This window comes from Typopeltis vanoorti, chromosome 10, assembly GCF_054136105.1.
Source record: "Typopeltis vanoorti isolate ZY-2024b chromosome 10, IOZ_Tvanoo_1.0, whole genome shotgun sequence".
Lineage (NCBI taxonomy): Eukaryota > Metazoa > Arthropoda > Arachnida > Uropygi > Thelyphonidae > Typopeltis > Typopeltis vanoorti.
In genome coordinates, this window is record NC_143558.1 from 19172878 (window position 1) to 19197786 (window position 24909).

The window sequence follows — 24909 nt, forward strand, 5'->3', positions numbered from 1 at the left end:
CCTGTCATGAAGTTCTGGTTTTCCTGTTTATTGCAGTTTGCTTTGCTATCCTGTATACCACACTGTGGTGGAACTGTACTCCAGGAAATTGATGAAACCAGAGACTTGGGAGTATTAGTGGAGAGGAAGTTAAAGTTTAAGGGGCACATATCAAAGGTGGCTAAAGCAGCTAATCAGATTACTTAGTTACTGAAGAATAATTTGATGAGCAGAGACAAACAGGTTATTGTTCCTCTTTATTGAGCCTTGATAAGACCCCATCTTGACTACTGCATGCAGATCTGGGCATCAGGGTTTCTTGAGGAGGCAGAGAGGATCCAGAGGCGAGTGGACAAGATGGTAGCAGGTCTATGGAATGAACTTTATGAGAACAGGTTGAAGATTTGTGGGTTACAGAAACTGGTTGATAGGCAGAAAAGGGGTGATATGATTGAGACATACAAATTACTGAAGGGTTCATGACTAACAGTATTAACAACACCAAACAATTTAATCAAAAGATGTTTAATTAACTGCTTATATTTCGCTGAATTTCAAATCAGCATCATCAGAGCACAAGACACTTGTACACACGACAGTGAGTAAGTAAAACAATAAAATTGCAGTGTACAAAAGATCTAAAGTCCTATTTATGGTGCCCCCTCTAATGTTTGGGGGGGGAATCATTACAGCTATGTGGGAGTTACTCTTAGGAAGACAGTCTTCCAAATTTTTGGCAAATTAATGCAACCATACTTGTTCAGGTTAGGAGAATTCTTCAAAGCCATTACTGACTCAAAAATTAATCTTTCAGATCTGTAACAACTCCTAAATAGCACATGTCTTCCAGTCCTGACTTGCCATAGTAATAGTAGCGAATGTATTTTTTTATGTTCTTCTAGGCTGTTGTTAACTGATCTTCCTGTTTGTCGATTGCAGGCCAAGTCACAGAAGGGTGAAGTTTAACCTTGGGCGAGCGGATCAGAGTTGCTAGTTTTGCATGCAGTTTGAAAGTGGTGCAAAGGCCATGTTTCATCACTACTTTGGCTATTGTTTGTGATGTACCTCTGACATAGGGAATAGAGATGGTCATGTTATATTCTTGTGTATTAGGGGAGGGAAGTGTAATGGGGCTTTGTAGTATTTTATCTATTTTGTAGGGATTGTAGCCGTTGGCTAAGAACGTAACCACTTGTAAAACTAGCAACTCTGATCCGCTCGCCTAAGGATAAAACTTCACTCTTTTTTTTAGTACACCCAGGAGTGTATGAAGTTCTCTTTGACTTGTGGCCTACTATGGACAAACAGGAAGATCAGTTAACATCCACCTAGAAGAACATAAAAATTTGCTACTGTTACTATGGCAAGTCAGGACTGGCAGACCACGTTTTGGATAAACTCCTTCATGCAGGATTAAATGGAAGAAAACAAATGTGCTATTTAGGAGTTGTTACAGATCTGAAAGGTTATTTTTTTCGTCAGCAGTGGCTTTGAAGAATTCTCCTAACTGAACAAGTATGGTTGCATTAATTTGCCAAAAATTTGGGAGACCGTCATCCTAAGAGCAACTCCCACATAGCTGTAATGATTCCCTCCCCCCCAACATTAGAGGGCACCATAAATAGGACTTGAGATCTATGGTACACTGCAATTTTATCGTTTTACTTACTCACTGTTGCATGTACAAGTGGGTTGTGCCCTGATGATGCTGATTTGAAATTCAGTGAAATATAAGCAGTTAAACATCTTTCGAAAGTCATGAATAACTGTCAACATCTAAGCTTATCTGTTAGATTACTGAAGGGTTTTTACAAGATTAATTCAGAGGAAAATTTTCAGAACAGGTCTAGGGATGGGAGAACTAGGGCCCATCCATGGAAACTGAGTAAGGATGTTGTTAGCAAGGGTGTTTGGAACTAGGTTTTTGTACTTGGAGAGTAGTGAATGAGTGGAATAGATTGCCAGAATCTGTTGTGGGTGTCATGACTGAATGAATTCAAAGCAAAGTATGATAGATGCTGCATAAATGTTGGATAGTTCTTGACATGGTGTTTAGGGCCTCCCTCGATAAGTCTGAGGAAAAGGCCTAAATAATAATTTTAAATAACAATTTAAACAGTGCCTGTCATATCTCTCCTTAAGCACATCCACGAAGTCCATTCATACTACCTCTCTGGCAGCCCATTCCATTCATTCATTCATCACTCTCCAAGAAAAGCATCGGTCATGTTCTTGCTAACCAATAGCAAGAACATGACCAATTCCTGCTGGAGTAGTCTATGTTTGTTTATTTATTTATTTTTTGTTTCTAGTCATGTTTCAAAAATTTTCTTCTGTTTATCTTATAACATGCCTCTTCAGTAATATGTTTATATCATGTTGCTGAATTTCCAGCGCCAACAAACCTTTAATTTATCTCATAATGACCATTCCACAGCATTATCACCATCTTAATCACCTGCATCGGAATCTTTCTCATCGATTTTTTTTTGAGGAATCAAATCTGTAACTGTGGTTTCATCATAGCCGTATAAAGAGGTGTAATGATAAATTCTTGCCACTGTTTTCAACATTCAGGTTATCCTTGTGCTGTTTTGTTCACTTTTTATAAGATGAAACTCCAACTCCCTGTCCACTTTCATACCCCCCAAATCCCTACTCTTGTCATTTCTTTCAGTGTAGGCTCATTAGTGTAATACATAGCATATAATGTTTTCTACCCAACATGATCTTACACTTTGCTGCATTGAACCAGTAAAATTATCCTTTGGCCATAATGTGAAATTTATGTAAGATGATGTAAATGGATTGACATCTTTATTTCTTATTGTCTTCTCTAGCTTAGCATTGTCAAACTAGATATTCTTCCATTATTTAATCATTATTCACATAAACAGAAATGATTCAAGTGCAGATTCTTATGGCACACTATCATATGTGTTCTCCTAGATTTTGCTTTGCCATATAGGTACTTGCTTGATGTCATCTGTCAGATCCCCCCCCCCTTCTTATTCATCACTGGTATCATATCCATTTTCGTTTGCTTCAGTTTACATAATAAATATTCTGTGTGATATCCTGTCAAATATCTTTGTAAAATATCATACTGTAACTCTTTCCCTTTTCTTCAATTATGAGTGACATCATCAAAGTATATGTTTGAGTACCATACTTAACTAGCTTTATTGACCTCCATAGTACTATTAAATTAACAGATTAATTCTGTTAGTTGTTCAGCATTAATTAGCCATATATATATATAAATATATATACACACAAAACCTACACATGCACAGAAGGACCCAAAGAAATTAATTACATTATATTTTATAATGTTTTTACATTTATTGAATATAATTTAGTTGATACTTGATAATTTTGAATATGTCAGGTCATCCCAAAAGTAATGTTGTTTTTAGCATTAAGTTTTGAAAGAATATAAATGATAAATCACTTGCTAATTTAATCAAGTATATATTCTCCATTTGAATCAATAATGCTCTTTTAATGCTGTGAAAGCTTCATAATGCCATTTCTATAGAATTCAGGAGGCTTTGAGGCAAAGAAATTCCATGGGCTCAATTTTTGTGGCTCTAATGTATCGTATTGTTTTTCATTAATGAAATGTTGCAAACTTTGAAATAAGTGGTAATCTGAAGGTGCAAGATCAGGAGAATATGGGGGATGGGAAGCTTTTCCCAGCCGAATTCCTCAGTCTTGATACAGATGATTCTTGCACTATGAGGATGTGCGTTATCATGGTGAAAAACAACACCCTATCGACTGACCTGAGAACATCTCTTTTCTTTCAGTATTTCATTCAATCGATTGAGTTGTTCACAGTATACTTCAGCTGTGATTGTTTGGTTTTTGTGGCAAGAGTTCAAAGTGTATAATACCAGCTATATCCCACCAAATGCTTAACAAAACCTTCTGAGAGTGAAGGTCTTGTTTTGCCTGTTTCCCTGAATGAACCCACTGCCTTCGGCACTTAACATACATGTAAAGTATCCACTTTTCATCACCAGTGACTACACAACTCAAAAATGGAGATTGAACCTCTCAAGAATGAAGAGCAGTGCAGACGTTGACATGCTCTCTTTGATTATTGTTCGTCAGTTTGTGAGTAACCCACTTGTCGAGCTTAGACACTATTCCAAGTTCTTGCAAATGGCAATGGATAGTTGATGATGAATTAAGATCTTTTGCTAAATATTCAACAGTTACATTGGCATTTCTTGCAATAGCGGCTTCAAGATATCGTTGAAAGAAACAGGGTGCCTAGAGTGAGGGGAGTCTTTCAATTTAAAATCTGCTTGTTGAAATTTTTGGAACCATCGCTTTTACTTTCGCACATTCAAAACATTCTCATACTGTTAGTAGCATTGTTGCCTTTTTTGAACACCTAATGCATGATGTGCTCTTTATTGACCTCCATAGTAATAAAGCGTTATTTAAACAAAAACTTATACGTGTAGTGGCGGAGACAGTTGTATAGTGGGTGTCCTCCCACGATGAGTCTTTGGATTCCTTGGAGGTGTCACGAATAATAATAATAATAATTATGTATGATGTTCTTGCATAAAAAGTGGGATTCCTTAGAATGAGGCCGTCTCAGCTTAGTGGTACTTATAAAACTTTAAAAATTCACGTTTATACAAGCTAAAACATGTTTGAACAAGTACAGTATAAGAAATGACATTACTTTTGGGATGACCTCATAGAAATAGTTTTCCTGAAAAACAGAAAAATAAATAAATAAAAATAAATCATGTTAACAAGTGAGTAGATGCAGCTATCATTTTTTTTTTTTTTTTTTTTTTAACAGCTTGAAACACCAGAGCAGTACTGACCATCATGCTTCTCACCGGTCTGATCTCAGGGCCAGATAATTGAGTTTTAATCTACATATAATGACAAATGTGTATAGATATGTGCAGAAATGTGGATAAATAATGAATCTGATCACAACCACGCTAATGCTAAAATGATGCTCAAGACTTAAAACTGGTAACCTCTTTTCTCTGTAATTTTCTTGTACTAATCCCTAATATAAAAGGTCGGACTCCTATTATGTAACACTATGGCAGGTGGGCTTTTACTAAAAGAGGAATTTACTGATATGCGGCATAAATACCGCCATTAGTGATACAGTCTATCAAAAATGGCAGGGAAGTTGTACACTATCTAAATAAATCACATTTCCTTTGCCCAAAATATCTAGTTAAGATTTTATCTAGTAGTATTTTCTTGAACTTAGTCCTAGAAGTGTGTGTGTGGGGGGGGAGCACCAGTCTATATTCAAAATTTTCAGAATTTCAATTTTTTTTATCTTGAATTTTCAACTAGTAAATTTTTTGTTGACAATCAGAAAAAATTTCTTATAATATCAAATAATTCATGCTGATAATCCTCTTCCCAATCTTTTGCTAGAGAGGAAGGGGAAAAATCTGATTACAAGTAATTTAACAAAAAAAATTTACTCTTTTGTTATGTTTCATTTGTTCTCAGAATTTGTGCTACAACCAAAACCATGAACGTACGTACAGTGAATGACAAGTTTTTAGGTGCACTACCTAATATTGAGCAGCATTGCTTAGTCCCTTAAAACAACATCCTCACTTCATTTGAAATCTAGGTGCTGAAAGCAGTTCACAAGGATGCTACTCCTGGCATATTCAGTTGCAGCATGCATTTGTTGAAAATTGGGTTGTACTGGATCTCTGTTATGAAATAGTGTGTTCCACCTTGTCTGTAGATGTCCACTTAGGTTGGAATCTGGTAACTGGACAATATTGTAATGAAGTATCTTAAATACTTTCATGCCCTTGGAACCATTTCAAAAGAATCTAATGCTTGAACTTTAATATTTGTTTAAAGAAAGGGAATCAATCCTATGCCATTTCTCTGAAATAATGGTCTAAGTATTCTTAAATTTAGGGAACCTAACATATTGAGCATCATCTCTGCTCAATATGTTAGGTATACTGAGCAGCAATGCTGCTCAGTATACCTACTCTCTGTCAAGCAGGTCATGTAGATTTGAACCCCACTGAGAGCATGGATGTATGTAATTGTCTAATTCTCTGTTGAAAAGGGCATCTGTGACCCTACCGCTTCTTTAGCCTTCACTTCACTCCCACAACCCTATTAGGTATAGCAAATGTGTAGGGAGGAGAAGAAATGCTCTAGGAAAACACTTCATCTTGCTGCTCCTGCCATGCAATCAATACGAAACACCTAGAAACACCTGGAATTAGAATTGGCCAGGCCTTGTGATCACCCCCCCCCCCCCCATGATCTAGTTCTCCATTGTCACTGTGCCTGTTTCTGTTCCTTTCCATTCATTTTTTTAAAATATTTTTTTTTTATAGTCTGGAGGTGTAAATTGGTAAGGTCCTCTGCCACTATAATTCACAACAGGGTCTGTATTGCATTCTTTAATGCTAATTTGCATACTATTTGACTGATTATGGTCCAAAACAGTCTCTATGATTCTTGGAGCCATATATCAGTTCTTACATCAAGTTGTTTCTAATTTCAGACTATTTATAAACTAGTTATTTATTGATTGTTTCTGATCATTGCTGGTATACTCTCAGATGCTTATGGTGATGTTTGTGATACATGTGCCATACCATAAACCAGGGGGTTTCCAGAATTTTTAAAGAGATCCCCCTTTTTTTTGTAAAGAAAAAAAAAATCTTTCCTCTCTTCCCACTTTTTATAAAACAGTATTAACCTATAGTTTTTTTTTTTTTTTTTTAGCATGTATTTTATTCTAGTAAAACCAAGATCTTCATAATGTTTTTTGATAATGCAAGATATATTTGCCACAAAACAGGCGGGAAAAAAAAAGATTACTTTTATGAAATTGTTGAAAATCTAAAACTAGTATTTATGACCATTCTTGAGTAAGTTCTGGAAATATATGACAATTGAACCAATATATCCCAAATTTATGGCTTATTTTCAAAGTCATGGATTGTCGTGTATTTTTCTTAACAAAATAACTACATTTATTTCTTCATTTTGGTTGTTTTCTGTTACATCTCTTTAAAAAAAATGTGGTCTGTCAAGCATGTGATTAGTGAGGTAAACCTAAAAATAGTAAGTAAATATATTTACTTACTGAACAAAACTAAATGTAGCTTTTCTTCGAATTTTGTTGTCAGGCTTTAAAATGGCCATTTTCTTTTCTCAAACTTTGGAATAAACTGTGAATATTTTTTTTTTGTGTGTGTGTGTGTGTCGAAAATTTCTTAACAGTTTTGCTGTCACAACGGTTTATAGTTCAAATATAATCAAAGATTGAGAAAGAGAATGCATCTGCAGTAACAAAAAGAGAAGTACAATATACAACTCAGTTGTGCAGAACAGTTGAGCATCAGAAAATTTTGTGACATTCTTAAGCATTACATGAAACCAAATTTTGGTAATGTACAACTATATTGTAATCATAACCACATTGGTAACTTGGCAATGTTAATGGAAGCTACAAGTTTTTTAATGCTATATTATATTGAAATAAGTATATGGAATATCAAGTACATATGAGAGTTGTTTGAAAATAAATAGTAATATCGATGATTGTTTCATACCCTAGGTCTCTCCCCTGGTGATGCCATAGTTTTGGTTTGTTTTATATATTGGTGTTTTAACTAATTTCTCACTTTCAGCATTACAGGAATGCTGCTCACATCAGTTTAAAACTATAAATGCATTAATCAGTCTATGACATGTGTCATTAAAAGCATGGTAATCTCTCTCTCATTCCTCTGACTTCCTACCATATCAGTCCTGCTTAAGCTGTTCTCTGTTTTCATATTTTTATTGCTCTCATTACCAACAAATATATCGTTTGCTGATGTATACTACAAAAATTTAGGTTTTACAAAAATCTGTCATTTGGTCTTGTTCTTTTTCATGGTATTAAATATGTAGTTTACCAGCCTTTCCTCTCCCCATTCTGTTTAAGTAAAACCATCTTACCTTAGATTAACTCTGCTCGCAAGTTCTTGAATGCATTATGTCAAGTTCCCTTCTTTTATCTTCATTTTTAATATGTACGTATCATTGATGAAAACATTTTACTTCTAATTTTTCTCAGAACTCTCATCTTAGAATTACCGTATTTGCCAGCATATAAGACGCACCCTCTTTTTTGTACACAATTTTTAGGAGAAAAGATTTTTTAGATCCTCTTCCTGATTCTGCCAAGTTCTTATAATTTTCTCAGTTGGGGGTGGCCCGAAATGCCTCTCTGCAGCCCTGTTTCCATGTTCTTTAGCATATGCTTGTATGCAATATTGTAGCAATGCCGATGTTTCTCAGCCATAATTTACCAAGAAATTTAGAGAAAATTTAACGGCAGAAATTTATCATTCACAGCAACCATTCACAACAACTGCGACATCAATTGGAAAGCTTAAACGAACAGGAACACAGCTGTGATCGTCGATGACAGTGCACGTGCATCCACTGAACTCTACATAACTGGGATATTCTCACACACCGCAAGGAAACAGGAAAGAAATCACGTAATTTGGAACAGAGAAAATTTCCAGAAATGAAAGTAATAAAAAACTGAGTATCGGCATATAAGACTCACCCTGTTTTTCAGTCCTATTTTCAAAGAAAAAAAGTGCGTCTTATAAGCCAGAAAATATGGTAATCAACTGTTTTATTTCTAACCTAAGTCTGAAATCCTTTAATATCAGTTTAACCATCTACTGACTTAATGTGTTTAGGAATCAGGCAAAGCATGGATGTGAAGTGTACCGTTGAGAGATATATTAAAATAACATGAATACAAAGTTTAATATAATTGATATATTTCATTCATTATGGATGATTGAACACTGTTCATATTTTTAATTTGGTATTTTAACTAATATCTCTAAAAGTTGTGATTAAATAATCTAGCTGAAATATCCTACTTGTTCTAAAGTTCATTATCAAGAATGTGCAGTTTATTTATTTATTTATTTTTCTTTCATAGTTTGTCTTTTTATTGCTAAGTTTCATTCCAGATTTGTAATAGCATTTATTCCGCTTAAAGATTTCTGATGATTTGGTGCAGATTTATTTAGAAGTATAACATTATATCTACATAAAGTGTAAGATCCAAATCTGATATCAGGTTTAATACTGTTATTCATATCTTTGATAAATAACAGTGTAAATAGTGTGCAGCCTTGACTGGCATACCAGTTTTATACAAATAATCTTTGTTAACATGCATTCTTCATTTCTGACTACTGACTCTGCGCACTGTGTAATTTTAGCATTTTGAACAGATTTTCCTTTGGTATTTTATGCACATGATTTCTCAATGGTTTGTATTTGTCTTAAAGTTCATTTTAGAAACAGATGACTGAGAAATTCACGAACCCAGTTTTTTTATATTTGGATTCAAATTAAGACAAATAATTCAGAAATCACATCATGACAACTTTTGTTTTAGCCTCAATCTTATTTAAGTTTTTCTTAGCACTCAAGAATGTTGGAATAGGGAAATTTCTGTGTAATTCTTGCATTGCATTGAGTGGTCGTATTATGTGTATATGCCCTGCACGTTGGCTGTACAGCAGAGGAGAAAGATGAGTTCTGGAACGTGTTAGATGAAGAAATGAGGGAACTGGAAGAAAACGAGATGGTGATTGTTCGAGGAGACTTGAACGGACACATAGGGAGACAGAATAGAGACTGTGAAAGGGTGCATGGTAGCCACGGAGTGGGAATGATGAACCAGGAAGGAGAGAGGATTGTGGACTTTGCAGTAGCGTTTGATCTGGCAATTGAGAACTCGTTTTTCTACAAGAGGGAAGAACATTTGATAACATTTAGGAGTGGTAACAACAGTTCACAAATCGATTACATTTTGACTAGAAGAAAACATCTTGAGGTTGTGACAAATTGTAAAGTAATTCCAACAGATCAAGTGGCAAAGCAACACCAACTGCTGTGCACAGACTTGAAAATAAGATCGAAGATAAGAACCTCTGGAAGCCATGGGACGAAGACAATTAAGTGGTTTCGCTTAAAAGAAGAGAGTTTGAGGAATCGTTTTAGGGAGAGAGTTTCGGGTGGACTGGAAAGTGTAAAAGATTGGTGGAAACATAATTCAAAAGTAATCCTGAGCTGTGCAATCGAGGTGCTTGGTGAGACATCTGGAAAAATTAGAGAGCAGAAGGAGGGTTGGTGGTCGAATAATAATGTACAACTGGCAGTGACAGCTAAGAGAAAGGCAAAGCAGAAGTGGGATGAGTCAAGAGTTGAAGAGGACAGATAGGTGTACAGAGAGAGAAAGCAAGAAGCCAAGAGAGTTGTGGCATAGGCGAAGGCCATGGCATATCAAGATCTGTATGATCAATTAGAAACAAAGGAAGGACAGAGAAATATTTACTAACTAGCGAAATGTAGAAATAAAGCAGCAAAGGACATCTTACATGTGAGGCAGGTCAGTATTAGGACGAGTATTATGGAGGGATTATGAAGGAAGAGTATTATGGAGGGATGTGGACATAAGAAACAGATGGAGAATATACTTTGAGGGACTTTTGAATGAGGAAAATGCAAGGACTCACAGAGAAGATGGGCAGCCTTCTGAGGGGGATGGTGTAGAACATCAGTAGAGTGGAAGTGACAGAGGCCATGAAGAGGATGAGGAATGGAAAATCAGTGGGCCCCGACAGGATTCCAGTGGTGGCATGGATGGCACTGGGGGAAGAGGGAATTGACCTGCTGTGGGACCTGTTCATGAAAGTTTGCCAACAGGAAAATATACCCGAGCAATGGAGGGAGAGTACTCTTGTCCCTATCTACAAGGGTAAAGTTGATGTCCCACACAATGAAAATCCTAGAAAGGGTTCTTGATGGAAGATTGAGGAAAGAGGTGGAGATTGCAAAAAAACAATTTGGCTTCATGCCTGGTAGATCAACAACAGATGATATCTTTGGGTTACGGCAGATGATGGAAAAGTTTCGAGAGAAACAACAGGAGCTACATCTGGCGTTTATTGATCTGGAGTGCCAAGGCAAAGTCTGGAGGTGTCTGAGGGAGAAGAAGGTACTGGAGAAATATGTCAGGTTGGTGCGGGAGATGTACAGAAATGTGAAGACGAGTTCGGACCTGTCTGGGACAGACAGACAAGTTTCAAGTAACAGTTGGCTTGCATCAAGGGTCAGCATTAAGTCCGTTTCTGTTTAATATTGTGATGGAAGAGGTGAGAGAAGATGTGCCTTGGACAATGTTGTATGCAGATGACATCTTGCTGTGTGCAGATTCAAGAGAAGAAGTGGGAACTAAACTGGAAAGATGTAGAAAAGTACTGGAAGAGAGAGGTATGAGACTGAGCAGAAGTAAGATAGAGTATATGTGTTGCACAGATCTGGAGCTGGAAGGGAATGTCATCAGGAAGGTGAGGGACTTTAGATACTTAAGTTCAACAGTGGAAGAAGATGGAGGGGCTGAGAAGGAAGTGAAGTGGGATGCAGGATACAAGCGGGTTGGAGGAACTGTAGAGAGAGATGGCTGGAGTGTTATGCGATAAGAGGGTACCGATCAATCTGAAAGGCAAAATCTATATGATAGTAGTGAGGCCAGCTATGACGTATGCTGTGGAAACTCTGGCCCTGAGGAAAAATAACATCAACAGGATGGAAGTAGCAGAGATGAGAATGCTTAGGTGGATGTGCAGTGTGACCAGAAAGGATTGTTTGAGAAATGACTATGTCAGGGGAACAGTGAAAGTTACAAACTTAGGAGCGAAGATACAGGAGGCAATGTGAGATAGTTTGGTCATGTGATGAGGAGTGAGGACGAATATATGTAAAGAAGGGTCATGCAGATGGATGTGCAAGGAAGGAGGAAGCGTGGGCAGCCAAAGAAGAGATGGAGGGAGCTGGTAGAAGAGGACTTGAGGATGAAGAACTTGGATGTGGTGACAGCCCATGACAGGAGGATGTGGAAGAGACTCATTATCAACAGTGACCGCACTTAAGTGGGAGAAGCTGCAGACGAAGAAGAATAGGAGGTATAATTCTTTGACAGTCTTATACAGTGATAGAGGGTTTTTCATCCTTCAAACCAGGCAAACCAACCCTGTGAACACACGGAGTTGGTTTGCTTACAGACACAGCAACTCTCCACAGGCGAGCATAATTGTTGAGTCTTGGGTATAATACAATGACGGCTATATTCCAGTGATCTGAACTTTGACCTCTGAAATGCAGTATGGCCATTCAATCTTTTTTACTTTAATGAAAATTTTATTTGGTTCCTGCATAGCTTTATGAAAGTTAGTTCAAAAGAACTAAATTGGCAGAAAAAATTACCATTATAGGTTTTCATTTCTAGATATTCACTAGAGGAACTTTTTTCTTAGCCATTTTTCAATAGGTTCTTGAGTAGTGAACAGGATTTTCCCATCCTGGACATTTGAGTTTTAACTTTGCAACTCAGAAAAATTGACTGAATAGCTAGTGCTATTTCAGGCAGTGATATCAGTTAAGAATAGAAAATCTCTGTAGTAAAAGTTGTCTGCTGTGATCTTATTACACCTACATCTATGGATCATTGATAGCAGTAAACTCAACTACTTTATGATGATAAGGTTGGAGACTACTGATTTCTTTTAGAGTTGCCTTGTAATGAAATTACTTCATGCGTAAACTTTGTTTGTTTACACTTGGATAAAGGATAAAACCAAGAATATAATTTCTTGGCATCTTTAATTTATGATATAAACAAGTGGAAAAACTTTCTACTACATTTGACTACTGATTTTTTTATATATATATATATATATATATATATATATATATATATATATATATTATTTTTACATAAATATTCATCAACACATAAAAAAATACTGATGTGCTACTCCTGATTTACACATGCATATTATTCTTTTCTAATTCTTCTTCACTAATTACCATTGGTATCAGAGTCTGAGTTATATAATTCACTGAACAGTTATAATATATTTTAGAATTGAAACAGGAAAAGCATGAGTTTAGAATGAATGAATGAATGTTGAAAGTTTTTCTACTTGATTATATTATAAATCTAAAGATGCCAAGAAATTATATTCTTGGTTTTATCCTTTATCCAGGTATGAGCACACAAAGCTTGCGCATAAGTAACTTCATGACAGGGCAACTTGTATATATAGGATAATGACTTCATATCAGTTGCCTTATACTAAGGCAACTGATATGGCATTTACTACTTACATTGTGATTAGCAAATGGTGTCTGTGCAGTGGTTCTGCGCTCTGCAACCATATGCCTGGGAAATGAGTGTCCTGCATTCAATTCTCGTCGCTGACGTGAGGAGCAAAATATCTTTCTCAGACATAGCCAAGTTAGCTGGTTTTGGATGTGGGCTGCAGAGTTTTTCTCCCCAGTTTATCTGGGGTTTTTCCTCCCGCAAAGCAGGCAAACCTGTCTTAAGAACAGAACTCTTCACAGACAGTTATTACACATGGTTGAGCTTGGGGGTAACGATCCCACTTCGTAGTGAGTTATGAAACCCAAATATGGGAGGCCAAGGCCCTACATGGGGGGCTGTAGTGCTGAAGAACTTGTAATGAAGTTACTTCATGTGCAAAATTTGTTTGCTTACACTTGGATAAAGGATAAAACCAAGAATATAATTTCTTGGCATCTTTAATTTATAAATATTAACGAGTGGAAAAACTTTCAACATCTATCTCCAATCCAGAGTATTTGAATAATAAGGTGAACAACTTTTTGGCTATTTGTATTTCAACCTTGATATCATGTCTGGGTAGTGGCCCTTCTCATAATGCATAGCATTATAAATGTCTGTAAAGATATGTGCATTGCATTATGGGATACTAATGCAATTGATGTGTAATCATTAGTCTCTATATACGAGCTGCCCTATCATGAAATTACTTCATGCGCAAACTTTGTTTGCTTATACAGTGGAACCTCGGTTGTCGAATGACTCATCTCGAACAAATCTGTTCCCGAACAAAATAAAATCACCGGTTTCTGAACAGGCAAACTGGCAACCATGTGCTCCATGGGCTGATATATATGGCGGGAGAGCATCAGTTATGCCGCAGCCTCCGCTCAGTGCAGACACCTGCTCGAATTTGCAATGTGTTTTCTTGATTTTCTTTGTTTTGTTCATAAATTACATCCCTCCTCCATATAGTTAAAATGAAGTTAAATTTTCGTCTATATTTTATCTGTTTATTGTGTTTATTCTTTTTGTGTAAGATTTTATGCATTTTCATTGTTTTGTATATGCTTTTATGCACAAAGTACTGTTATAAAGCTTTTAAATAAGCAATCATCTGGGGTTTGGGCACGGATTAATCCATTGTACATTAATTCTTATGGGAAAATGGTTTCTGTTTTCAATTAAATCAGTTCCTGAACAGCCGTTAGGAACGAATTATGTTCAACAACCAAAGTTCCACTGTACTTGGATAAAGGATGACACCAAGTATATAATTTCTTGGCATCTTCAATTTAGAATGAAGGAATATTTAGCATGCTGTAGCATACTATAACTGGCCTTTTGTTTATAACTTTGTTTATATTATTATTTAGTATTACCATATACCATATTTAATGACTTTCATATATATGACACTGGGATTTTAAACAAAACATGTTTCACTCCTTTTTTTTTTTTTTTTTTCCTTAACATCAGGTGTGGGTGGCTCATACATGTTACTTGCTGAGTGTGACTTTGTTTAAAAAACACTAAATGTTATTTTTTTTTCACTAAATCCAGATTTTTATTGTTGTGCTTTTTGCAAAGTCATCCTGATAAATCATGCATGCTTGTTTACTTCACTTTTAAAATTATCTCCACTACTTAGTAGTTGCCTTTGTAATTCTTTCTTCATTCTGAAGACCGGTAGTTAGTTAAATAAATCCAGTACAAGTTTGTGTTTCCAAACCACTAAAGGTTTTTTTGATAACCCTGAAGATGCATGTTTCCAGCACTTTTAATTTTGTTTGCAGGCTGATCACTTTACTTTTCCAGATGTTATCCATGAGATTCGTTCTTCCCTTTGCAATCCTGATCTTCATTTCTTTTTATAGTCCAAATCATATGTCATTTTACTTCCCAGATATGTGAATTGTTCTATATTTTCTATATCAATTCCATACACTTGTATCTTGTATTTCATGTTCTTCTCACCAAATACCATTCTTTTTTTTTTTCCAAGTTCATCTCAAGTCCAAATCTCTTTCCTTCCTCATTTAACAGTTTCAGTTTTTTTTGTAGTACTCTTTTGTCTTCTTCCATAATAACATTGTCATCTGCAAATCTCAGATGGTTAATTTTCATCCCATGTACTGATATTCCTTATGCTGGATTGCAGTAAGTTGAATTGAATAACTAACGAGTTTGGCATGAAAATTCACAATAAGAAAAAAATAACAACTGAAAAAACTATGAAATGTGGAAATATAAACTGCATCCTGAATGCAGAACCAGTAGACCAAGTACTTTTTCAGCTATTTAGGCAAAATTTTATATTTCCACGTTTCATAGTTTTTTCAGTTATTATTTTTTTCTTATTGTGAATTTTCATGCCAAACTCGTTAGTTATTCAATTCAACTTACTGCAATCTATGTAAGATTAATACTTTGTATTAATCATACAAATATGTGTGATCAATACTAAATGGAAGAACTGGCTTAAATCATTATTTTCAATCAATACGAGGATCAGCCAATTATGATAAAACCTGCCTGGTGAGAATTTAAGAAATTAGAAAGAAATTTGAATAATTTTTATTAGTTGAAATGATTTTCTCTATTTGGTATGAAATCACCCTGCTTGCTGAAAGCTTAAAAATTTCCATGTCTGACCTGTAGAGCAGGAAAACCAGATACCTATCATAAAGTTTCTCATATATGTACCCTCAAAAAGTGTACATGATACTTATGATAGTATGACATGAAAATTTAAAAGCTTTCAGCAAGCAGGGTGATTTCATACCAAATAGAGAAAATCATTTACTAATAAAAATTATTCAAATTTCTTTCTAATTTCTTAAATTCTCCCCAGGCAAGTTTTTACCATAATTGGCTGATCCTTTTATTGAGTGAAAATAATGATGTAAGCCAGTTCTTCCATTTAGTATTAATCATACATATGTTATTTTATGTTATGATATCTTCTTCTTCTTTGAGTGCCATCTTCTATCGCAGGTCGGTGACCACCTTGGCAAATTTTGCGCAATCCTCAGCCACTCTAAACAGTCCCTCAGAGCTCATGCTAGTCCATTGTCTGATGTCTGCCAGCGAAGATTTTCTTCGTCATCCTTGTCCTCTTCTTCCTTTTATCTTCCCTTTTATAAGCAATTGAAGTATTTTATATTTTTCATTACGAAGTAGGTGACCAAAATATGTAGTTTTCCTTCTTTTTATGGTATCTAAAAGTTCACGTGATTTCCCCATTTGTTCCAGTACTTCCTACTTGGACATTTTTACTGTCCATGGGATTTTTAACATTCGTCTGTATAACCACATCTCAAAGGCTTCAAGTTTTTTTTATTGATGTTGTCTTCAAGGTTCAAGTTTCTGCACTGTACAGCAGTATAGACCATATAATATAAGTTGCAGTTACACAGTGTTGATTTCATCAGGAGAAAATTTTTTCTTGCCATTTCAAGATGATATGTTATGATATAGATACTTAAATATTCTTTTGGTATTTTGGCCTGGCGAGTGGATAGTGTATTTTCTCCCATTAACAGGCTGTGGATTTGTATCCCATGTGCATGGATGTTTTGTGTATGTCTTTAGATGGCACATGGATTTCATCGCTCACTGTGAGACCTACCTTTCTGCTTATCAGAGCTGAAGTAGCTTGAAAGAATGTCTTTTTATATATATATATATAATGATCCCCCCACACAAAATACCACAAGACCTATAACACAACAGTGTCATGTGTGGGCAGATGATTAAGGAGAAAGGTACTCTATTAATATGTTTCTTCAAAAGTTGGGGATTGTATACTTTGAGAGAGATTTGTTCCAAAGAATAGTGGTGGATGGAATGGAGAAAGATGATGAGAACAGTATTCAGTATGTTTACAGTTGGACAATGTGTGTTGATGTTGACCAATGGCTTCTAGTTCTTACATGAATAGAAGAAATTAATGGCAGCCAGTGTCCATAAAGGTATCAGTTGAAAAGTCATAATACAAAAACAGAACACATGTGGAAAAGTGATTAAAAGAAGTCTTTGGAGAGTGGTCACTATTAATCATATCTCCATTTTCTGTATATTATCAGAAATTCTTAGGAAGGTTTTGTGCACCACTCAAGATGTGAGAACAAATATTCCATGGTAGGTCAAATCTGAGACAAAAAGTGTTAAGAGTTGAACAGGAGAGAAGTAATGTTTTGAACAACAACAACAAAAAAAAAAAAAAAAAAATTTTTTTTAGTGGCTGAGGAGGCTGTTGATGTATGTTTGTGCCAGGATAAGCCGAATGTGATAGTCATCCCAAGAATGGAAAATTAATCTTTAGAAGATATCTAAACATTATCCAAGGTAAGTGGAAGTGAAATAAAATATTTCTTGTGGACAGTTTAGGCAGTACTGAGTTTCAATAGCATTGAAATTCGGCCAGCCTGGTGGTCAAGTGGTTAGCTTACCCACTCTCCAACCAAAACGCCATAGGTTCAAATCCTGCCAAGGGCATGAATGTTTGCGATTGTCTCTAGGTGGGAGATGAATTTCATCGCCTGGTGTGAGACCCCCTTCTCATTTATTGCAGTCCTGAAGTGGCTTGAAAAAGTTCCACGTTTGGTCTCTAGAGCAGGGTTTCTTGACTGTATAAAATAAATTAAAAATACAAAAAAAACAACAACATATATATACAGTGGTGCCTTGGTTAACGACGGTAATCCGTTCCAGGATTACCGTCATTATCCAAGGCGCAATTCCCCATAAAATTTAATTGAAAATCGATTAATTTGTTCTGGCTCCTCTCCACAACCATAGTACATATTAAAAATGCAGATAAAACTCATTTAAAATGTCATAAAAATATGGTAAATATCATTTATTTATTATACAGTATATGTATTTGCTACAAAAAAATTAACATTAATAAAATGAATTGTTCATGAAAACAGTTTTTAATTATCAATCGTCACCAGAAGGACAATTGGGCTCACTTTGGAGTTTTTTGACAAATGGACCTGTAAAATACATGTCTAGGGTTGTTTGCTTCTGCCTCTTTTTTAAAATGTTTCTGAAAAACTGCATGGACTTTTCATTAAATAGATCTGCAGTTCTGATGACCTCAGATTTGTTTGGTTTCCATTTCATAGCAACATTTTGAACTTCCTCCCACTTTGCCAAAACATTTTTGATTTCAGCATTCATAATTTGTTCTTTCTCTCCATCCTCATCTTCAGATGAAATTTCCTTTTCTTCACATTGCTGCTTGAAAAGTTCTTTTAGCTCGTCAGTAGTCAGTTCTCAGTCATGCATCTCCAATAATTCTTCAACATCATCTTCCTCTACTTCCAAGTTAAGATCATGAGCAGTTTCCACAATATCCTTTACCAATTTGTGTCCATCTGAAGTTTCTTCATTACCAAAGGAAGGACACAGTTTCCTCCATGCTTCTTTGAGACATTTCATTGTTACTTCTTGCCAAACCTTTACAATTAGCCTAATCGCTATGACAGTGTTGAATTCTTCCTTCCAAAATTTTCTTAGGGTTATGTTGGCAGCCTCACACATTTCAAAGCACCTGGTAAAAAGTGCCCTTGTGTAAAGTTTTTTAAAATTTGCAATTATCAGCTGATCCATAGGTTGAATCAGAGATGTAGTCTTGAGAGGAAGAAAAATCACCTTGATAAAATCTAATTCCTTTGGTAGGAATTAGAAGGAATCTAATTCCTTCTTCTTGTATGCCCGTTGGATGGCCAGGCGTGTTATCCAAGGTTAAAATGGCTTTTAGAGGCAGATTGTTTTGCTCAAGATAAGCTTTGACAGTTGGTTCAAATACTTTGCTAATCCAGTCTCTGAATTCTATTCTTGTGACCCAGGTTTTGCTGTTAGACTTCCACAAAACACCGAGATTGGATTTAGAGACATTGAACTTTTTGAATGCTCGGTGATTCTCTGAGTGGTAGATTAACATTGATTTTACCTTGCAGTCTCCACTTGCATTTGCTGCTAAAAGCAATGTTAACCTATCATTCATTGATTTATGCCCAGGAAGTGTTTTTTTCTTCTTTTGTGATAAATGTCTTGTTGGGTATTTTCTTCCAAAATAACCCAGTCTCATCATAATTGAAGACTTGTTGAGGTAGGTATTCTTCTTCTTCTATAATTCTTGTAAAGCTATTGACAAATTCATCTGCTGCTGCTTTGTCAGCACTAGCTGCCTCTCCATGTCTGACCACACTATGAATTCTTGTTCTTTTTTAAAGTTGTCAAACCAACCTCTGCTACCTTTGAAATCATCATCATTTACCTCAGAACTTGATCCCGAAGTCTTCTTTTTCAAATCTTGATAAATCTGTTTAGCTTTCTGACAGATTGCATTTTGAGATGTATTGCCTGCCATTTCTCTTTGTTTGATCCAAATTAGTAATAGATTTTCCATTTGCTCAAAAAGAAGCCCTCTGACATTCAACCTTGAAGTTACCTTAGCTACCATAAGTTCTTCTTTCTTAGCCAAAATGGTTGATATTGTAGAATTACTGGTTTCATATATTCGAGCTAGCTGCATAACTTTCACACCTTCAAGATGTTTTGCGATTATTTCTTTCTTCTGTTCAATAGAGAAAATTTTTCTGTTTTTTTCCCCCCTCACTAGCTTTCTTTTTGGGACCCATTTTGTCACATAGTAAAAAAATTCACTCTATAAAAAAAAAAAGATACACAAAATATGGTATTATTACAAATTGCACAACACTAAGACAAAGGATACAAAGAACATATCGTCACCTGAAAATAAAAGTCCAAAAAAAAAAAAACTATACGTAATAAAGTTAACAGTTAAATCCGAAACCTGCAATTTTTGACTTAGTGCATTTTGCTTGTAAGGTGACGATATTAGATAGCAGCACTTACCATAACATACACTGATTAGCAGCTTATAGATACGACGATTATTATACAGATGAGATTTGATTTTGCCTTTTGATGGCGAACAAACAGTGACATGCACCTGCTGATTTATTGTCTATATGAACCAACACATAAAAAATAAATGCTTAAATACTCATTTTCATCATAAAACGCATTTATAACCACAAATTTTAAAATAAAGCACAGTACACTACAAGAAAAGAAACAATAAAGGGAAAACGTAAACAGCTGGCTATGATGGGTCAAACATATCTGAACTTCACAGCTATGCCATGTGGCTGTTCTCTATTCGACAATGTCTTCCCGCGCGTGGCTGAGTGCGATTGGAAAATTCTGGTTTTTTAGATCGGATAGAGGTTCACATAATCGAGAGTCAACCAAAGCCTGTGTCATTAACCAAGAGATTTTTTTCTTACAGCCACTCCTCGTTATCTGAGGCCGGTGTTAACCAAGGCACTACTGTGTGTGTGTGTGTATATATATATATATATATATGAAATTGCTAAAAATAGAAAAAAAAATCTAGCCCAACCACAGTAATGTACTATAGATTTGTAAATAACCTTTCATGGGTAGGAGGCGACATAAAAAAAAAATTGTGTTCACCCACTTGAAAATGGTGAGGAGACAGTATTTAAGTCATTGGTTATTATGAAAGCTTGAGGTTTCAATCATTTGAGTACTACAGAGTTTCTTGAATGAAGAAAAACAAAACTATCAATATGGAGTTGAGTCAGAGAGAAAGAGAAATTGTTGATGTGGAGGAGGAAGAGTGTGGATGAGAGCATGGAGCCTTAAGTAAACCAGCATTGTTAGAGAAATATGATGAGAGGAAACAGTCTGCCATTGGCATGCAACAAATGGTCGAAGATGAAGCTGGCAATCTAATCACAAATGGAAGGAGGATGACAATGAGTGGTAGTTTGATCTCTAGAGCAGTGTTTCTGGATGATCTAGACTATTCTGCTCACCATTGTAATGACATTATTGTACTATAGGTTTGCAACCTTTTGTGGTTGTGAATGAGATTTGCATAAATTAATTAAAAAATTACTTCTGATTGGATGGAATTTCAATATGGTATTTAAGACATACACAAGAATTATATTTTGGTTTCAAACAATTTTTATTGACAAAGCAATTTGAACTGATATTACTGATAATTCTATGCTGACTAAATTTAATGAATTTACACACACACAGCTTGGAAAGAAGTCAACAGACAACCCACATACGACATTCATTATGACACGTAACAAGTCACGTGTTTGTTGCTGTATACATTGGAGGAATATGATGCTCCCAAGTCAATGCAACTGTATCTGGGTGAAATGGCTGTGAGAAGGGAACTAACAGAGTTTAAAGGAGGCTTTGTGATAGGATGCCATGTTGCAGGCCTATCTGCTTGGCAAATTGTTAACAAATTGGACCATTACAGGTCAACAATCAGTTATCATACTGAGAGGGAAGTGCAAGGAATCAATTGCAAGTGCTACCTGCAGTGGAAAACCCACCACACTCACCAAATGTTACTGTAGGTTGCTACAAAAGATGATATGTAGCATCACCATTCTTCGGCCGAATGCGGAGTTCCAAGCATCAACTGTAACACAAATCTGCACAGAAACATTCAGAAGTGAGGCTCGCAACATAGGTTTCCATGGTTATTTATTTCGTATCCAAACACAAGTGGTACAGTAGTAAGTGGCACAACATTATTTACAACAAAATTAGGATACATTACAAATGAGAAACAGCTTAAATTTGGTAGGTGAATTACACAGGGACTAATAAGTAAAATATGAAAACGAAAAGTAAACTATACATAAGTTATATATAATAAATATGGTCAGATATTCCTCCAGTATCTATGGTTTCCATGGTAGGACTGCAATATGCAAACTGTACATTACCCAAACCAACATGCAGCATCTTGTTCACTAGTGCAAAGAGTATGTACAGTAGGACATGGAATCTTAAAAAGCTGTGTTATTAGAAACAAATCATGCTACATCCTCTAGCGAGCAGATGGACCGGTATGGGTGTGGTAGATGACTGGCGAACGCCTCTTACTAGAGTGATTAACCCAAACTATTAAATTCGGAGATGGCGGTGTGATGGTATGGTTCTGTTTTTCCTTGTCTTGCCTCAGACCTCTGTGGTGCCACGAACATTGACCTCTTAGGGGTATCTGAATATTCTGGACAGTGCAGTGCATCTTACTTTGTGGCATTTCTACAGAACTCACCATTGTCTCTTCCAGCAAGACAGTGCATCGTGCCATAAGTCTGCTGCAGTAATTACATGGTTTGTGGACATGAATGTCATCACACTTAACTGGCCAACACAGAGCCCTGTTCTGAATACTGTTGAACATCTGTAGGATGAAGTGGAGCATCAGGTGAGGTCAAGGGATCCATATCTCACAATAGTCCAGGACCTCAATACATGCCTACAGGAAGAATGGTACAAAATTCCCATTGATGATGCCCAAAGAATTGATGCACTCATCACTGGAGGTCCTAAATCTTATTAAGGTGGGCACCATGGATGTTTGTTATTCACACTATACTGCTGAATGATGATGTACAGAAACAGGGTGTTACAGAATTTTTTGTGTCAAACTTGGAGTTCCTCCATTTCAGATCATTTCTCCTGCAACAATCTCCCTCTTTCTCGCTCATGTTGTTTCCACTCACGAAAGGGTATTTGCAGACCTATAGTACATTTAGTACTGTGGGTGGGCTAAGAATTTTTTTCCATTTTGATCAATTATTTATTTATTTATTATTATTATTTGACACCTCCAGGGAGTCCGAAGACTCACCGAGGGAGGGCACCATTATTATTTTTTTATTTTTCATATTTTTAATTTTAATTCATTTTTTACATAGTCTGGAAATCCTGTTGTAGAAACCAAATGTGAAACTTTTCAAGTCACTTCTGGCCTCCAGTAAGCAGGAGGTGGTCACTTACTGGGCAATTAAGATTTGTCTTAATTGCCCAGTAAGAGATTATGCTGGGAAATTTGTGTTTGTCTTTAGATGAAATTCATCTAAAGACAATCACAAACATCCATGCCCCTGGCTGGATTCGAACATGCAACCTCTTGTTGGAGAACAGGTATGCTAATCACTCGGCCAGCCAAGCTCGGTCAACCCAGCCAAATTATACAAAATCACTTAACAACATAATCAAAAATAATGAAAATACTGCCAGTAATGATAGCAGTATCAGGAATATTTACTAAAAAGGATTAATCTGAACAACACATTTGCATCACTTTTCTTTTCTGTTGCTTACACCATCTTTGTGAATATTCATACATGCAAACTGCATTTAAGCTTAACCTTATCTAATAATCTCCTGGATATGGTTATCTGCAACCATTATTTTTTATTTAGAGATGATTGAAATTATCATCACATTTCTATGCAGCCAAGCTTCCAAAAATAAAAACCTTGCCAATCAAATAGTGGCAAGGTTTTTATTTTTGGAATCTTGGCTTTTTCATCCCACAGAACATACAAATTGGCCAGAAAAACCCACAAAAATTAACAGATATAATATATTAGTCTCATAAACTTAGTCACTTTGGCCATATCTCCATATAACCTAGTCTCACTATCAGATATATTGCTTATCAAATTCAACCTTCAACTGGGTTACTGTTTCTGCACTCTCTGTACTCTTGGTCAGTGCATTCCACCCACCTGCCTTTCTCAAAGCAAAAGAAAACCTGCCCCTCCTCACTCCTAATTACTCTCCTTAAATAACTTCCATGGATGGCTTCCTGTTCTGCCTGTGTTCACCCCCCCCACACACACAAACTATGAAAAATCTCTTCTGCATTAATCATTTTTAATCTGATCGAATATTATGTGTTTCAGCATTACCCCCTTCTCCATATGATGCGCTGCATATGGGTGATTCCATCAGTCAGTCCATAAAACCATAAACATGAAGTAATGATTACTTCACTTAATATACATCTGTTGTATTATCTGTAGACTGGTCCCTCCTCTTCTATCTCTCTTCTTGCTCCTTTCCCAAATTCTATTACAGTATTTGAGGGCGAGGGTGTATCTTTCCTGTCTTACCGAATTCTTTTCTTCACAGTAGCAGGAGTCTGCTTTCTCTCCGAGGTATTTGCCTTACCTAAGTAGGCTGCCCAAAGACTAGAGACCTTCGATATAAGGTTTCTGAGAAAGATTAGTGGAGCGAACAAATGGCATCAATGGCAATATCACATTAAAAATTAGGATATTATTATTATTATTATTATTATTATTTGACGCCCTCAGGGAATCCAAAGACTCGTCAAGGGAGGGTGCTTTCTCTACAACTCTGTCTCCACCACTCAATCCACCAACCGACTGCAACTGCCGACCACCACCATTTCCACAGACATCCATGCCTACAGTGTGATTCGAACCTGCAGCCCTTTGACTGGAGAGCGGATCTGCTACCACTCGGCCAGCCAGACTGGCATATTAGGAAAGATTAGCAAAGCTCTTGATGAGAAACTTGAGAAATAATTAGAAGAAACACACGTATAAACCACAGTGAAAATTATTTAATTGTAAATATTTCATCCTAAGTATCTTAGGACATCATCAGTACAGTATTTAAACAAAAATTAGGAATAACATACAGTTAGGGCGCATGATTACAATAGAATCTCATGAAAACGTGCATAACATGCTAAAGTAGTACAAAAAAAAAAAAAAACGTTAATTATTTAACACAGTTTTGTATGATAATTTCCCATACTTTAGGAATAGTAAGAACGTCGTTGC

General features: G+C 36.0%; 1 protein-coding gene across 3 annotated transcripts in view; it reads left to right on the forward strand.

The window, feature by feature from the left end:
* The window catches only part of flfl (serine/threonine-protein phosphatase 4 regulatory subunit 3 flfl), a 229579-nt gene that overhangs the window by 24150 nt on the left and 180520 nt on the right, over positions 1 to 24909 (forward strand). For 2 of the 3 annotated variants that reach the window (XM_090399682.1, XM_090399683.1), the window contains exon 2: positions 4808 to 4989. The exons of the other annotated variant lie outside the window; for it this stretch is intronic. The gene's annotated coding sequence lies outside the window, so the exon portion shown is untranslated. The remainder of the gene's footprint in view (positions 1 to 4807; positions 4990 to 24909) is intronic. 3 annotated transcript variants of the gene reach the window in all.